General features: G+C 38.7%; 1 long non-coding RNA gene across 1 annotated transcript in view; it reads left to right on the top strand.

Annotated features, from left to right (window-relative positions):
- The window catches only part of LOC116450157, a 262062-nt gene that overhangs the window by 179880 nt on the left and 63896 nt on the right, over window positions 1–18286 (top strand). The window contains exon 4 of the long non-coding RNA XR_004242699.1: window positions 11806–11850. This is a non-coding gene — a long non-coding RNA (uncharacterized LOC116450157). The remainder of the gene's footprint in view (window positions 1–11805; window positions 11851–18286) is intronic.

The following is an 18286-nucleotide window of genomic DNA, read 5'->3' on the forward strand; positions in this document are numbered from 1 at the left end:
CATCACAGTAGTTCAAACATATGCCAGAAGAGCCTGAGTTTCTGCCCATGCACTGAATTCAGCAGCGGCTGAACTAAGGACTCTGATGTCTCAAGGAACTGTTACCCCACAGTGTCAGCTACTTTGTAATGAAACATCCTCAGGCTTCTCTTTTGTATGGGCTATTTAAATGTTATTTGCTGAAGAGAAAAAAAACAATCATAAGCTATATTTGGAATATCATTGAGTAATAATCCTTAGGTGTCTAATTTCTCTTTCTTAGTTTCTCCAAATTAAACTTTTTTTTTTGCAACTTATTTCACTGGTTTTTGAACTAGTCATCTAACAAGAAAAAATACTCAGTATTTTCCCATTCCTACTCCAGATGGTTAAATCTTCAAAAATCATGATGTGACAAGGTTCCATAGTTGGAGTGATGGAAGTTGCTGGAATGTATCAAGGATCAGAATTTCCCTTAACATCCCTTGGGTTGCTGTGTCAGTAGGTGTAAATCAGCATACCTCCATTCACATCAGTAAGGTGTGCTCTTTTATACTGAGCAGGGGGTTTACTCACTATATTTTTGACTTCTATTAGGTGTATTAAGATTAGGTGTGCTAAAGGGTTTGGGGTTTCCCCTACTGATTTTAGTAAGTCTGTACATGCTCTTATGCATCTGCTTACTTAAAAAAGACATAACTACTTTATTGACTAGGTGACATATTCATGAACATAAGGCAATTCAGGTTGTAAGTTTCTGGAAGACTGATATATAGGATTGTAAGTCTGGTACATTTTGAAAAATAATAATATTTGTGCTATATATATTTGTGTGTAAGTAATATGTGGTTTTGTGCAGCTATTATTGTTAAAAAGCATGTTTTCTTCCCACCTCTCAACTGTAGAAGGTAAAAAAGCCCAAATAAACTTATATTAGTCTCCATTCAAACAGTGGTATAATGATGCCACTATTTCCTGTGGGCATAAAATAACAGTTGTAAGAATCTTATTTAACTTTTTTTTAAGGGTATTGTCATCTACATCTGCATAGCTGAAGTCAAAACTGTTGCAGATCAACATTATGTGGACTTCATAAAAACTGAGGAATTTTTGTATGTGGCAAATTATTTCACAATATTGTCAATCTGCCATGTCCTCCCATCCTCTCTTTAAAAATTCCCCCATTGCAAAGCACATTATCACTTTTATGAAAACAAAAAGAGTGCATCTTTACTTTCCAAAATGTTCTTCAAGACTTTCGTAAGGTTACTTTATAAAATGTTAGACTGTGCCCTTTGTCTTTTCTTCTCATCGTTTCCATCTGCTGAAGAACTATGTGTGAAATACCACTAAATCAGGGTATCCATGGTGCATCAGGCTGTGAAGAGCAGGCCACAACACTAAGAGCCCAAAATCCTCCTATTTTCAACCCCATTGATGGTAGCATTGTACTCTTGCCTAATTAAAGTTTAAATATGTATCATGGTTCAAATTAAGATTAAAATGGGCTTTTCTAAATCAGGACCTCTTAAGTGCTCTTCCAAAGTCCAATAAATTCAGAATACTTTGGATTACTTTCAATGTAGTTAAAGGTCAAACCTCTGAATGCCTGTTCAGGGAAAACTGGTTTTTATTAGCCAAAAGTATATAATTTTAGTTTTTTGTACTGAGACGGTCCTGTTAAATTATGTCCCATTACAGGGTTGCACAATTAAGAAGTTAAGAAATGAAGTCAAGCCTTTACTTTTAGTACAAATCTTTGTTCAACTCAGTTCTGCATTGTAAATATTGTGTATAAATGTATGTCAGTTGTGACATTTTATAAGATAGCATATGATTCCTAAGCAAAGTATTAATTTAAAATTCTCTTGTTTTTTGTTAATGACTTTATTGTTGCTTTTTAGTGGGTTTTGTGACAAATTTTTTTTATAAACTTCAACAATATCATGTGACTGAAATAAGCAGTACTGTTGAAATTAAGATATATCTAGAGGATCGTGGCATTACTTTCATAGTATTTCTTCTACTTCCACTTGAAGTCAGAAGTCAGTGTATAAGACTTTATTTTAATAAGATATGTTGGGGATGGTGGAAGACAGTATTCATTGTCTGGTTTGCAACGGCTCATGTATGGACATTATTTGAGAAGCTCTGTGCAATTTGGGGGCTTTTTAACTCTCTTTCCATGGGTCTTGGTGCACAGTCTGCTACTGGCTGTTGCAGTGATTGTGCAAAACCTGTCCACGATGGCTCTTGTCCTTGAGCCAATCCTTACATGCAGTTGTGAGCACAGGCCTAGTGTGAGTTGGGAGAACTTGGGCTACAGAGCCATGGCTCAGATCTGCTTGGGTTTAGTGCTGGATCAGCCAGTGTGTCCATGACAGGACACTTTGGTGCCTGTGAGCTTTCCCCCACGGGACTGCACTTTCCTGCCTCTCAGCAGAGTTACAGAGACCAAAATCACTTCAGGATAATAAGATGTTTAATTTCTACTCTATTAAGAAACTCAAAAAATGCTTCGCATAAGAAACCCAGCCTCTTCTTACCTATCATAGGCACTGATAAGTTGGTGCCTAAACAGTTTTTCCCCTGTGTTCAAACTTGGGGGAATTCAGTAATAGTGTTGTATACTGACTGCTAACCTTAGGCTGTTGAAGCAACACGTCAACAGGAAGTGAAAAACAAAAATGTGTTACAAATCCATGTAATGGATAGACAATGGCATAGACAAGCAGGCAAGATATTAGCTTTTTGTAGGCCATTAATATTTAGTTTTAAGCCATTCCAGATTAATATATTCTGTTGGTTTTTTTCTGCATATAGGAAGAATCATGTTTTTGTTTAACATCTTAAAATATAAAGCATCTTTTGAATCAGTTTGGACAAAAAATCAGCAAGCTTACTCAGTGTTTCTGGTCATTTTCCTCTGCTTCCATATTCCAGAAGAACCCAACAGATACAAACCATATATTTATGGGAAAATATTAGGCAGTTTTTTGGTCTGCAATTTCGAGGAATGCAGACCAGCTAATTAGCATGGGTCTCTCTCTCTGACAGAAAAATCTCTAAAGCTCATTATAGCTTAGCGTGCACCTTTGAAAAGACAAGTGCTGCATAAGCATCTTTCAGAGGCGCTTTCCATACAGGAGAGTTTGGAAATGCCTAAGCCATGGTTACCTTGCACTGCTCCTGCCTGACTTTTCTCTCAGGATTTGCCAGTGTGCCATTGTCCACAGCCACTGGCTCTCTGCAGTTTTGAGATAAACTTTAGCCTTTTCCTCCCAGCCCCTAACCAGGTGCAGAATTTATATACAACCTCCTGGCCTTGAGGCAGGAATGCTCCCCAGTGAGCTCTCCTGACACTATAGTACATCCTGCCATGACTTTTAACATCACTAGAGACATATTTTTCCCCCAAAGGAAATAATGACTTGCAGTAACACAGCTTGTTGTGAGATCTTGTTGGAAATCCAAACATGTGGCAATTTACGAGTGTCAGCAGAATTTTTCAGACTTGTGTGGCAGTGCGTGCTGTGCGTTAGATGTTGGAATCTGACCCTTCGGCTTTGCCACAGTGGTGTCCCAGGAAAACCATGGAGAGTTGCCTCTACTCTCTTTTCTATTTACTTTCTTTCCCCAATATTCTGCAATATAGTTTACCTATATTGCAATTTGTATGTGTTCTGCCTGTAGATTGTTTCTCACAATCTGAAGTCCTGCATTTTTATTTTATCTGATCAATCAATTTTGATCTTTTTTTTTCTTTGCACAATTCATGCTTTCTTTATGGAATTCTTGACTAAGGGAAATAGGGTTGTAAAGTAAGAGGCAGAAAATGGTGAAGGAGATAATTTTTTTTTCTTTGTCACTGCAATCTTGTAACAATTAGTATTTTTAAAAAAGAATAGGTGTTTTTTTCCCTACAAAAGATGAAACTCAATTTCTAAAATCCAATGTTAATATCTGTGTTTTGCCTAACCAGATCTGAAAGCAATATAGATCTCAAGCTGTTTCATGACAAAACAGTCTTTGCATTCAGCCTTGAGCAAGTGAAACAGGGTTTCTGGTTATTCGTATTAAGAACAGCATAAATAAACCCCAGCACACTGCTATGTAATGTTCAAGTAGAAAATAGTCTTATTACATACTGGCTTGTCTGAAACTTGGGTTTGGCATGTTTAACATGTTTTACATCGTCAGTTTTTGTTACAGCTGTTGGCACTAGCCTGCAACATGATTGAGAGATTTTGATGACCTCAGGTTCTGCAGTTTATTAAGTCATCCAAAAAAATAAAGAGGTTCTGTCAAGTATCTTGCTCACAACATCTGCCTTACCTGTATATTTTTATGGTCTAGTATAGTTGTAATTTGAATTTTAAGTGTCTATCAGTGAGGGAAAGAGGAGAAGAGAAAGCTCCTATTCTGTGGCTGAGAGGAAAGGGAAAAAGACACCTTAGCTACCATCTCTATTGAATACATAATGAAGGGCTAAGAAAACAACCTTTTAATGGCCTCAAGATTTGGTCAGTTTAATAAAATAAGCTTGTTTTCATTCTGAAGATCAGTAGTAGTCTATTATTTTGATTACAGGTATTGCTGAAATTTCACAGAGAGGCAGAAACACGTATTGCAACAACTGCAAGAAACAGCGAGAGTCATGTATTCATCTGAAGGAAGCAGATTGGTTTTATGAAAGTACTTTTCCCTGGGCCAGTGGCATATCCAGTGGCTCCTAGTTTTCTGCTACTATCCAGATGGTTCTGCATTGCAGAGAGAACAATGCCATTTTAACAACAGTTGATTATTTCTTCAGAATTAGAGATTTTCAGAGAGATTTTTCATCAGTTCTCAGCTGACATAGGAATGATAGTTAAGATGCGTGATAAATGACAAAACTTGAAAACTCAAAGGCTTTATTTTTTCTAAATCAGAGGAAACTTTTTGACTTTCACATGGAAATCTTTGTGGTGTGGTGGTGAAACTGATGGTTTGAGCCAGGTTGAAATTAGAGTGAAAACAGCTTTCCTGTTGGTATTTCAAAACATCTGTCAGGCAAGTAGGCTTTGGCACAGTGGGAAAAAGACAAGACCAAAGCAACATTAAGCAACTCTGGTGATCCCCAAAACCCTATTAAAGCAGAAGTCAGTAAGATTTAGCACAGTGTGAGAAAGTGTGTACCTGTTTCATTCCCCCAGATGTGTTGCCTGGAAGTGCCTGTATGTGGCTGCATGGCCCCAGGGTGATCCCTGGGCCAGGCTCTCAGGCCTGGCTCTGCCCTCTGAGGTCAGGAAATGCTGAGGATTAAATTCAGAGGGCAGGAAAATGTTTGGAGATGTAATGCTCTCATTTTCTTTTTCCTTTGGAAACTATAACGTAGCATGTAATGCCTGTAGGCATTAGTATCAGCTGATTCCTACCTTTTCAGAGGAAAATTACCTGAAGTCAACAGCTAGAACTTCATAAAGCTGATTGAGACTTGGTGAGTGGTCTCTGGCTGTGTATAATCACTCTGTGCAGTGCCCCTGCCTAAAGTACACTGTGTCATCTCCTCTTGGAAAAGGTCCAGCACACCTGGATTATCTGATGTTGGCCCTAGGAGGCTGTGGTAAATGTGTCTTCCTGGCAAGCAAAGGTATGGCTAGATACCACAAATATGAGATGCAGCTAAAGCTAACTGCTCTTTCAGATAACATCTTGTAATCCCTGTGCCATGCCTTCAAGCTCATCCAGGGTCTTTGCATTTGTCTGTATGTAAATCCAAACAGATGATCCTGAATGGGCAGTCAGTGGCTTTGGTTTTAGTACCAGCACTCTAAACATATTGCAGACTTCAGTGAGACTTGATTAGATCACATTCTAGAGATCACATATGGAAATGCAGCTTACTCTTTTCTTACAGAGCAAAAGGGAGAGTCAGACTCTGAGTCACAACACAGAAAGGTCTATTTACTCTTAAATTAGGAATTTTCTGTGTAGTAGTTAGGACTGTCCTATCAACTTCAAGAAAATACTGGCACGGGCCACTAAAATGACAGTCTGCTTGGCTGAATCTCAGTCTGGGGGAGTTTGCAGGGATGCCAGAAACTCAGAAGTGCATCAGAAGTTGTTTTAAAGTACTGAAAAGCAATGTGTAAACAGTGAACAAACACATGAGTAAATGGAGAATGAAATTGTCATCAGCTGTCCCTCTGTGGAAGCAGGAAAATGCATGTTTTAAAATGGGGCTAATAGCAGAATTCTCTTTTATTTGCTGCCTCAGTGAGTACCCAGCTTTCAGAAATCCAAAGCTGATCATTTTCAAATCCACCCTCACAAAGTGTCTATTTAAGCTGCCTCAGAAATAACCCTCATGGAAAATAATGAAAAAAAGAAAAAACAGTCAGTTCAAGTTAATATTTTCCTTGTGGTTTTAGTTCGGGTCCTGATCAGAAGCTAATGGGATTTATTTTCCTTTGACTTCCACAATCTTTGAATTCAGTCTTTATCATGCACAAATTCGTGAAGAGATGAGGAGCATGTTTATTCCCAAAATGAAGCAGTCTTACAGGCATTTCTCTTTTCCTTCTATGGCTGCTGTTTTCTCTTTGGAATAAAGGTGTGGGCAATAGGCCATGTTTCAATGTCTGAGACCATCTGCACACGAAACAGAAAAAAATTAATTATGAATGGTGTCTTCCCATGCTAAATCATTTATTGTAAAGGAGTTTTTCAGCTTGTTTGTAATGGCTGTAGCCTAAGGGTGCACACTGTATAAATTGCCTGATTACAGGATACAGAACACTTCTAAATAGGCCTCAGATGATTAGGAGAGGGGAAAGAAATTAAAAAGGCCATTTCCCTTTAGGTATGCAAATGGATTGCAGAACAATAGACAAAGATATGAAAGACCATGATAAAACATATCCTCTTTTCTTTTACCTTAAATTATGTACTAGGCAAGTAGCAAGCTTCATTACACGTGTCAGCTGAGATGTGAATTGTTTCATAATTGAAACAATGCTGTTGGCAGATAGTGCATGCTAGATTTCAAGATAAAGTACCAGTTTTTGTGTCCTCAAGCAATTTGGGGTTTGCTGCCTAAATCTGTCTTAGCAATGGTTACATTCTGACCTTGGTTTAATTTGACTCTGCCTACTTTAGCCTCTTTGAGCTACCTCTTCAAATAGAAAGGACTAAATTTGCTTTTGTCACACTAGACCCTCCTCTCAAGTCACAGTGAAGTGTCTGCCTCTCCTGAACAGCCAGTGCTGGTATTTTACTGCCTATTCGAAGGCAGCTGGGTGCTTTTCGACAGTTCAGTGAACAGCAGGAGCCATCTCCTAGTCTGTCACACCCTTGCACATATCTGCACTCCCTCTTTCCCTTACACACACACACATCTGCATGGGCCAAGCTTGAGATTGAATATTTGGGGAGATACAAATTCAACTTTTCAAACTCAAATATCTTAATATTTATATTAATAATAAAGGGAACTGAAAGGTGAGATGTGATAGATAATATTGCCTTTAAGTATTGCTCTTCCATGACACACAGGGCTCCTTGGAGTCTAAGTGACTACAGAAATTGGTCAGAAGTGGGCTCAAAGCTACAGCCCTTTGAAAAATTACACCCCCATCCCTCCACATTGCTGTGTCTCCAGTGTGCAGCAGACAGGATACTGAAAATCACTAGTTGGGGTTTAAAATTCATAGTTTTTAAATAATAGATTTTTAGAAAACTTTTGAAGTCTTATTAGCCTGCTATAATAAGCATTTGGGGTTAAGATTCTCCTTACAAGTATGATGTGTCAGAAGTAGCAGGGATTAGGACCCCAGGGCCAGTGTGTGCTGAATATTTTGGATAGTCAAAGTTAGAATTCTCCCATAATTATAAAAGGCCAGTATCTGAACATAAAATTAGAAGCTTGTTCTAAACCTATCAGATTTGAAAACTTCCCACTATTTAATCTCCCTGTATTTTGCTCTATTTCTCCCAACATCAAGTTTGCAAGTTTGACCAGAGGAAGCATAAGAGGGCTGAACTGTGTTACAGCCATGAGGAGCTCAGGCACACATGAGAACCAGAGATATTTTGGGGTGTCTCCCAAATTAAAAATCAAAATCAAGATTGAGGAATTAATCAGGTCTAATTTTTTTTAGATAAATATTTTGTTTGTCATAAGACAAGTAAGCAAACAAGGAAGTGAAAATATTCTCCACATATGTGCACTGTGTCTGTATGGTGCAGTCTGTCCTTCATTCTCTGTCCAGTCTTTGTCCAGAGAAAAAATGTATCTGCAGGCACACCTCACATGTAGAGCCCAATCCTCTGACCCAAGTATTGAGTCTAGGACTGTCCTTCCTCCCACTTACAATCTATTGATCATTATCATAACTTCCTCTGCTCAGGTCAGGCCAGCAGATAAGCCTTCAGCTCCTTGCAGTGGGCAGTTCTTCTCTCAGTCAGATGCAAGGCAGAAAGGAGTGGAGAGGGGGAGGGTAAGGAAAATTTTATGATACAGTCATCTGGGGCTTGCAAGAGCTGTAAATTGGGATTTAGAGTGATATCACTGTTCTTTCATTTATTTCACCAAGTAACAAGGGAAACAGCACTTTGAATGTAGTACTAATGAATAAATAATGCACTCATTTGAAAGCTGGAGTTGAGATTGAGAAATATATCCAGTATTTTTTAGTGGGCCTGAAGTTCCATTAATGTGCCAGCTCAGAGGGAGGATCCATGCAGGGAGATGCACATGATGCCAGTGTGGCCCTGTCACCTGCCCCAGCCACAGGGAGGCAAGCCCAGCTGTTCCTCCCACGTTTTTGCTGGCAGTTCCTATGCTCCCCAGCCACTGTTGAATTTTTTCACCTAAGGGATGTGACAAAAAGAGAATGTTTGGTTAAAATTTGTTTGAATCTGTGATTCCTTTTATTTAGCATCCACACACCACTTGTTTCAGGCTTGGGTTTGGTTCTATCCTGTGAGGTCCTTGGCCTGCGGAACAAAGCACAGTGAGGGATCACCAGTCCCTCTGGAGGAGCTCTGACCACTTTCAGTGCCCTGTGGCACTGTCCTTGGGCTGTTTGATAAACTTTGCATAGATAGCTGTGGTCCATTTGGTTGTCAACCAACAGTACTCTCACTGCAGTCATGTGTAAAGTCTCTGGATTGGATGAAACACTATCTGGTCCTCTAAACATCAAAGATGATCAAGGAGCAAAGCACTAAAAAATTTTCTGTCCTAATAATTTCTCCTTGCTTCATTCTGTCCATGTTCCTTTGCAGTTCTTTCCAAGCAGTCATCCTGGGATTGTGTAGATCTGCTTACAACCATCCCTTTGCCCAGTGTTTCTCTCTTGGTTCAATTACAGCATGAACAAGCTATAATTTATTGCCTTGTGCAGCTCCAAATGCACTGTTGCTGATTATTTTTCCTAATAATTTGAAAAAAATGGTGGAAATCTGTCATGTGCATCTTTTCTGTCTTGAATATACCTTGCTAACAGAATCTGTAAAGGCCTAGAAGCTGTGACGAGTATTTCTGTTTTTTGGAGGAGGAGTGCCTTCCACAAATAGGAGTTTGTGGAATTTCCCCTCCCTGCTTATGTGGGTTGTAAATTCTTGATGAGTATCTGAGATCAGGTCACAATGGGATGAATTCTGTGAAAGATTATTGATTTCTTTAAGAAATGAGGAAATTTGTAAGCCATGACATGCACTTTAATATTGGTCCTGTCTGGCACATCACCTGCTTAGATCAGTGATTCTCTATGGATGCAGTCATTTCAGGATCCCTATCATCATTCAGACATGAAAAATTATTTTTAAATGGATATGTAATAGACTTAATTTTTATAAAATTAATATTTGCAGTTAGCATCAACAAATACATTTCATTTCATTTGATGTTTGTGTTTTTCCTTGTTCCTAACTATTAGATAGATGAAAAGCTTTGAATCCAGCTTGAAATATGGTATTATATATCCTACATTAGGTATCTTTGAAATAGCATGTGTGGGTGTTTATGACAATTTTGAAGATTGATTGACAGTCACTCCCATAAAAAGTAGTAATATGAAGAATCACTTGTTATAAAAATGCTGAGAACATTTCTTACTTTGATCTTTATTCCTTCTTTTCTGAAACCTGAAAAATAGTTTTATTTTTTAAGAATAGGAAAATATGAACAAAAAGACACTTCATTAGGCTAATCTACTATTTTTTTTTTTATTTTACTGCGTGATCTGAAAAATCAGCCTATGTTCTGCCTCCTAATGTCATACAGAGTCCTTTTCCAGGTCTTGTTTATTGTAAGCTCAATACCACATGATCCTTACTACTCCACAAAACCTCGGAAAGGCAAAGCAACTAGAAAATCAATGTAAGGAAGAGGTGATTTTGTAAAGCAATCCCTTCCACAGTGAGTGCAAAACCCAGCAGAAAACAACGTCCTCAGAAGTGAAAAGTAGCTTTGGCTTCTAACCACACTTCACCATTCTTGGGATAAATCTCACACAGAGTTTTGGGCTCTGAGGAAGCCACACCACCGGAGTAGCTGCCTGGACAGCCACCTCCTCTGGGAGTGCAGCAGCTCCTGGGGCAAAGCTCAGCCCTGCAGGATCCTCCTCTCCCCTTTCAGTGGTGACACAGCCCGCTGACTACTCTGTCATTATATGTGATGATATATATTGTGGTTCATATTGCTTAAGATTGACTGGAATCTTATAATGCTTTTTCATTTGTTAAATTTTCAGGTTTGTGACAGCAATTCCCCTTCACTCCCCACCTCTGAGTTTGTTGTTTTTTAGGTTTCAGGCTTGTAGGCAGGAGGGGAATATATTAAGGATCAAAGCAAAAACTGATGATGGTGGGTGCATTAAAATATCTTTGTTATCCACTGCAGGACTTTACAGGTAAAATGAGTTTTTATCATAACATTTAAATTTCAGTCTCTCTGATGTTTAGACTATGTCCTTTTGTTTGCTCCTTAAGTTTCCGGTGGATTCAGCTGGCTTTGATACAAAACAGTCACAAATTTTATCTTGTCTATTCCAGGTCAATCTTCATTATAGACTTTTTTTTAACTAGTCATATAGCCCAAAATTATATAACTAAAAAACCACCATATAGCTTATTAAAAATGTTAAATGGTGTGCTCTAATTTACAAAAATAAGTTCCTTTCTCACGGGCTTTTCTGTGAAGACATGGATTGTGTCCATTGGTGTTTCACTTAAATTGCATCCTGTGACACTGATGGTACTCACGTCGCCTTTGAGGAGTATTGGCTCATGATACTACAGGGGCCTTGGAGGGAGGCCAATTAATTTCCATTTTGTGAATATGGGGGGGAAAGAACACTTCTCTGCAGACTGCTCCTGTTCAGAATGCTGACCAATGAGATATTTAGCTAGTGCAAATAAATATAGCTCCCTCATGCTTCCTTACAATGGCTTAGCCTCTAACATACTGGATTCAAAAAAAAGAAACAAGTCAGGTTCCAGGGCTTGAAAACTATTCCTTTCATCAGTGAATCATATGTGTTTAGCAAGTAGAGAAGATCTACTTACCTTTTTAAAGACATACGGGTGTATTTCTATAAAGAGATAGAAGACTGCACCTACTTTATAGGAGGGTGTAATAGAAAAGTAGGTAAACTTCAAGCTCTGTCTCTGCCCTGCTAAAACTGCGGTTCCTATTCAACCTCTAAGAGCCTGACTAGAACGTTCACCTTCCTCAGGAAGTGCTTTATGTAATACCTGATGAAAAAAGAGGATCTCTAGGATCACAAAAATAAATTGTCGGCATAAAAACAGCAATGATATTTTCTTCTTGTCTTACAGGGCAGATCACTTCTCAAATTGTGCATCCAGGCAGAGAAGTAAAAGGTAAGATCCCATTGTGTATCTGTCTCTAAGCCTAATCTTGTCATGTTTAAAACAGGGGGAATCATAGCACTGCAAATAATACGTTATTTTTAAGGCTTTCCAAGATCTATTTCTCATTTGACTTGGGCAGACGTAGTTGCGAATGAGAGGGAAATTCTGTGTAGGGCTCCTCATGTTACACAGCTCAGAAATAATAATCAGGCTCTGCAGAAATGAAACGTTTCTACTCATTTTATGATGAAGCAATTGTGCATCTTGCAGTCTGAAACTCTTTATGCTTTATATATACAGTAGAAAGCACTATATATTCCTAGGTCACCAGTACTTTAGCCCACATTTTGTGAACAGGAGCAAAATACCACAATTTTTGCTAGCTCCTGGGTGATAGCTCTGTGTGCTTTAATAGGAAAAATGTGGTAATGTGTTGAAAGATTGATAAATAACTTGTGAAAAAACTTAGTTACTGGCATACTCTGAATGGTCTGTTGTACTCCCATCATAGTAAGACTTCATCATAGTATGAATCACTCAGCAGTCCTGAAACAAGGTAGCATATACCTTTACATTTCAGAGTGACAAACATGGTATTTTACAGTGCTGTGCATGACTGATGATGCAGGAATAAGTAGGAGTAGGAAGTACACTGGAGCTATAAAGATGTTTTAAATGAAACCTAAAAAGACATCAGCTAGTGAATTTTATTTTCTGGTTGTTTTGTGCTTGAGAGAGTGGGAGCAAAAACCATGCATCATTTCAGTCCTCATGACTGTACTTTCCTGGCATGCATTTACAGGAGGAAACAATCTATTTTTTTTCTATGTTTGAAAACTAGGTATTTAGGTTTACCTGAGTCATCTGCATACATTTTTATGAACCAATGCCAGTGTAAGGTTTCCTCTTGGAAAGGCAATTCACTGGTAAGGCTCAAGCTCTGCAACTCTTTTCCTATCAGCTTCTGTGACATGTTTGTGAATTTAGTGACATAAGATACACAACAGTTGGTGGGGAAAAGATAACCTTAGATGATATTCCACTGTCTCATGTGGCACAACTGATTTAGGAGACTGTTGCCAACCTCACATCTGCCACCCGCATTTCACAAAAGCTTTTGAACCCAGATCAGTTTACAACAAACTTTATAATACAACTTCACAAACCGGTCCAGTGGTACAACTCAGAACGAAATAAATTGCAGCAGGAGATGGGAACAGTGTCCCAGTGGAGGAGACTTCCTTTTGAGAAGCTGAGCTGAGATATGCTCCCACCCATCCTGTTGGTGACTGCAGAAACAGGGGAAGGATGCTGGAGCTGTTTCTGCAGTGTTTGGCCATGGGCTGGTGCATAAGAGCACCTACCTGTAGGCTGAACATGGGTTATCTTGTGCACGTTGATCTTTGGTTGATCTGCTGTACTTTCTTTCTGAGTGTCCATGCATAACAATCCTAAGTGTGCTAGGAAAAGTTATGTGTTTGGTAATAGACCTAAAGTTGTATCTCTGCCTTCAAATAGGTGATCAGATACTGGCATGGAGGGAGACAATCGTTGACACAAGGAAATTCTACCCCGCACATTGTTTTAATACTGATCATTTCACATGCTCATGTGAAATGTCTCAGTCCAGTTCTAAGAGAGACATCTTTAAATGCTCCCAGCTTAATTTTTCAGACTATATCACTGGACAAGATAGACTTGGCATTCTTTGAAACAGGAATTTTCCTAAAGTAACCTTTAGGACTTTACATGTACTCTAACTAAAACCAGTTTAGAATCTGATCAGAAATGAAGCCTGTTGCTGATGCAGGATTTATTTTCTCTCTAGAGGTCGAGGCAACTGCAAAGGTTCTCTGACTTCTGGGTCCCAGACCTCACCTTTACTGTGCTTCTACAGATTTTTGTGAGGCCGGTTCTGTAGATTTCAGCACAGAAAAGGGGTTAACTGCAGGACAGGAACAGAAATGAACAGTCAGCATTTGATGGAAATACAAGAATTTCTCTTCCTTACTGTCAGAGAAAAATGTCAGGTAATTACACTGTGAGCAACAACACCAAGATTGCATTTCAGTGATAATTAAGACAACAGATATCTTTGAATTTGTTTCTCCACTGTCTCTTGCCTGTAAATGAGCAAGTTTATTGTCAAATTCACTAATGACTTTAAACAGCCTTTATGCTGCTTTCTAGATCATCTATAACTGCAGGAAAACTGGGATCTTAACCAGTGCCCAAGTGAGAGCTTTCGAGTTTGGGTGTGGACAGAGAACTTTAAAATATTTATGTGTGATATCTAGGGAAGAGATATCTATGGGCAGGTGTTGGGGCCTGGGCTTCAGCAAAATCATTCCTTGAGACAGTGTGCCTGTAGCACAGAAACTGTTCTTTGAGTGGTTAAAGCCTTTTGTTTTGGGGTGAAGGGTTGGGTTTGGGAGTGTTTTTTTGATAACAAGCATCTAGTTCAAGTATGTACCTCATACATTAACAGTGTCTGAGCTAGAATATTTTATGACTGGGCAGAGATGTTCCCCACCCCCCCCCCACCCCCTCCCCCAAAAAAGGAGGACCCAAATTCTAGAGTCTCCCAGAAGTCAGAAAGCACACTTGGTATCTACTAGTGGCATTTATGATCACTGTTTTGAAACAAATTGAGCAAACAAAACATTTTTTCCTTCCTTCTAGCTGGAAAGTTCTGGTATTAGCATGGGTAAGTAACACAAGTTATAGGAAAGGATTTCTTAGGAGCTGTCCTTTTCTCATTCATACATATGTACATATGCACTGTTGTACCTTGGCTTTTGAGCATCATATGTTTGTTTAAAAGAAAAGGACACACACCTTGAAAATCAGTTGTCAAACAAAGTCTTGAATTCCAGCTGAGCAGGATTCCCAAAAGAGCAGTCCTTGCCAGTTTGCATTATGGAAAAGCCTAATTCTGACACGCTGTTCTGTGTAGCCTTGTCCACACACTAAAGAAGCCTGAATTAATTCTCATGTTAGTATCAATCAGCTTGGGAGTTTTCCTGAAGGCAGGTGTTTCAAAGTGCATGCAGTTTTAATGAAAAGCGAAGATGATAGCTGTTTTCAAACATGTAGACCTAGAAAGAGAATTTCCCAGAGGCTGCTGTACATATACTAACACATTAACAGTTTAAAAAGTAAGATTCTCTCCAGTGCCAAGCATGTCTGGTAAACCAGCTTTACAAAGGCAAGAAGCTTGTCTCTGGTCAGCTCTCTTTTCCCCTTTGTCTAATACTGTCATGCAGGCTCAACACTAAAATATTGTACTTTGTGGGTTTGCTGTGACACTGTTTGTCATTTTGGTGTTATCTCATTACTCCCTTACTCTTTGTTCTCACTGTATGTTGTTTCGCATTGTGATGGATTTGGTCTTCTTCATTAAGAAACTAGGAAAGGACTTTAGTGGGATTAGACTGCTAACCATAAACCAAGGAATTTTCAAATCTTAGAAACTTGGTGTGCATGGTTCACTAACACTGAGTATTAGTATCTGCATTGTGCTTGTTTAGCTAAGAGAGTAATGAGGGAATGTTTGAGAGAGGTAAGATTCTATGGGGACAGACTGTCCTTAGACTTTGTTTATATTTATTTAGTTAATAAACTCACATAATAAAACAGTCTACATAAACTGTTTTTGAAAATTACTTTAAGAACATCCATGTAAGGTGAGTTTGGGTGTAGAGGAGGACAAATCAGTACCTCAAGCATGCCATGTATATTCTAAGATTAATAGGAAAATCTTTCGGTGTGGTCCAATTGCATCATCAATGCACCCTGCCTATTGAGGCAACTTGCTTTTGCAGCTGTTTGATATAAATTCCTCGCATATGTCTTAGTCCAGTTGGTTTATTTTTATAAACAATAAATAGCCCAACATTCCTGCAGTGTTTCCCTTCCCTTGGACAATCCCATGGAGCCATTTGCCATGAGGACGGTGGCTGAGATTAGTGGCGTTTGCACAGATGGCGGCCATCGTTTGGGAAATCTCATAAATAGTGGAACACGTGCACTTTTTCCTCCCCCTTCAACATGATCACAATAGATTATGAGGGCCTACAAATCACTACCAGATGATATTAAGTTGCTTTGATAACACTCTGGGTCCCTTCCGGTGTGATATTTTTCTTCATTAGAAAGGATAGCTCAAGCACACCAAATCCTCTTACTCTTTTCTCAAAATTTATAGATCTCAGTCTCTAAACTAATTGTTAGTTGCACAGCATGCCTTAAGCTGTGCCCAGACAGAGCAATTACATCCCCCAGCCCTGATTAAAGGCACAGAGGAAACAGAAGTGCAAAGAAAATGAAACACTCTTGGCTGTTTGGGCAGAATGTCATTGCTGTTGTTTGCCTTTTTTGACATTTGTTGATAAAAGTGAGAAAGGAGGTCAGTTATCCATCACTGACCCTTGCTCAGTGCCAAAGATGTGACAGGCTTGTCTCAGGCTACTGACTCCGTTTATGAAATTATAAACAAAAAGGGGTTTCTAGGCCTATGTGCTTCTTTTCTATTAGCAGCTCAAAAATTTCTCCATTTTCCCCCTGCTAAATTATATTTCTTTCTGTGTCTTTTAAACTCATTTGTTTCTGTGTGTCTGCCTAAAAACACGTCTCTGTTCTTGAATAAGCAGAGATGTACTATCATAAAAGCTCTACAAATTACCTTGAACAAAATAAAACTCATATTCAAATATTTCTGCATATTCAGACGTCTCTTATAAAATGTTTCTCACCTGTAAACTGCAGCTTTTAAAAGTTGTGCTCTCCTTTTGCGATTTACAGTAACTTTATGGCTGACTGTATGCTTATACAGTCAAAATCAAGATTTTCAAAGGAAATTGGGAAAGCACTATTTGCTTTCACCCAATATCTGAGGTCATCATGGCCAAGTTTGTAAATGTGAAGCAGAAGTACTTGTTTTTAAAGTGCTGAAGTGACTTAAAAATCATATACAAGCATCTAAAAATCAGATGGCAGAGAGCAGCAACTTTCTTGCATTAAATCTAAGCTTGTGTTTTCAGTGACGTCTCTGCTAGTGTTTCCAGTCTGCTGGGAGTTATCTATTTCATAGAGCAGTTTGTGGAAAAGGCACTGTATTGTATTTAAATTTTTTAGCCAGGACTGCTAGACACTTCACATTTTGAAGTCTTTGTTTAGCAAGTTTGTCTAATTGCTTTACGTGATGCACTAGCACTGTTTCATACTAAACAGATGGGTTGTGCAAAGGATCAAACCATAATCTCATGGTGTCTATGGGGAGTCAGAAACAAACAGCTTAAATATTTTTGAAAGTAAGAATAGATTTCTTTTTCCTAATTTTCTTACTTCATATTCTGTTTTCTCCCTTTTTAAGACATAGAGGGATTTTCTATTAAATGACCACACCCAGTCCCAGTGTTTAAATGTCTGATAAAGTCAGATGTACACGATAGCCCATAAATAACAGTGGTAGTTGTTGCTGTCCTTTGTGTCCCATCCACCACAACTGAACGGAAGAGAAGCTTTCAGCAGTCACTGTCTCTTAAAATGACCAAACATCAAAGAAGTTCAGTGAACTTGAAATTATATCAGGAAGTAGATCAGACAAAACCTTACTTGTGTGCATCTGTAGTTTCCCCAATTCTGTGCTTTTAAGTGGATTTAGTTTCAGATATTTTGTCTGTGGAAACTGTACACTTGCAAAACTGCAGGTCACTCCCCCATGAGCCTTGGTCCCATGGACAGTTTTATTATTGCTGTTGAAGGCTGACTGATCAGGTATTAGTAGAATAATACAGTAAATAAACAGCATGTAATAAATTAGAGCTTCTCACTTTGAAGTCTTTGTTTAACCAGTTTTTTAATTGCTTTATGTGATACACTGGCACAGATGGCTTAATGGTACAAAGATTGGTTGCACCATGGATCAAATCTATAATCTAATGCTGGTTGTAAAAAGTAAATACCTAAATAAATAAAAGCAAGCAAAGCAAACTAACAAACTGTTTAAACAAAGTGCTTATGGCCTAAGATCCCCACAAAACTGCTGTAACTAATGACTGAACACTGCCAGCATGGGAGTCAGTGTGTTAAGACCCTACAGAGGAAAGCAAGCATGAAACCTTGTATTACATTCCCATAAGAAGCAGTGATGAGCAGAAACCTATTTTCAGGTGCAGTGAGTTTCTGTCCTTCTCAGACAATCAGAAGTAAAAAGACTGATTTAAGATGATATTTGCTAAATGCAGATTGCCTCATGCTTGAAGTGATCCTTAAGCTAGATCCCTTAGAGAAAATATATGTCCCCATCCCCATCCATCTTTTTACCAGTCATTACTAACCAATGTTGCTGGAGAAGCCCTGCAAAAAAAAAAAAATTCCAGTAGCCTTTTTTCCAACCTTAGCTGACAGATAGAGCTGCTGAGGGATATGAAGGGGTGATTCC

This window comes from Corvus moneduloides, chromosome 12, assembly GCF_009650955.1.
Source record: "Corvus moneduloides isolate bCorMon1 chromosome 12, bCorMon1.pri, whole genome shotgun sequence".
NCBI classification, from domain to species: Eukaryota; Metazoa; Chordata; class Aves; order Passeriformes; family Corvidae; genus Corvus; species Corvus moneduloides.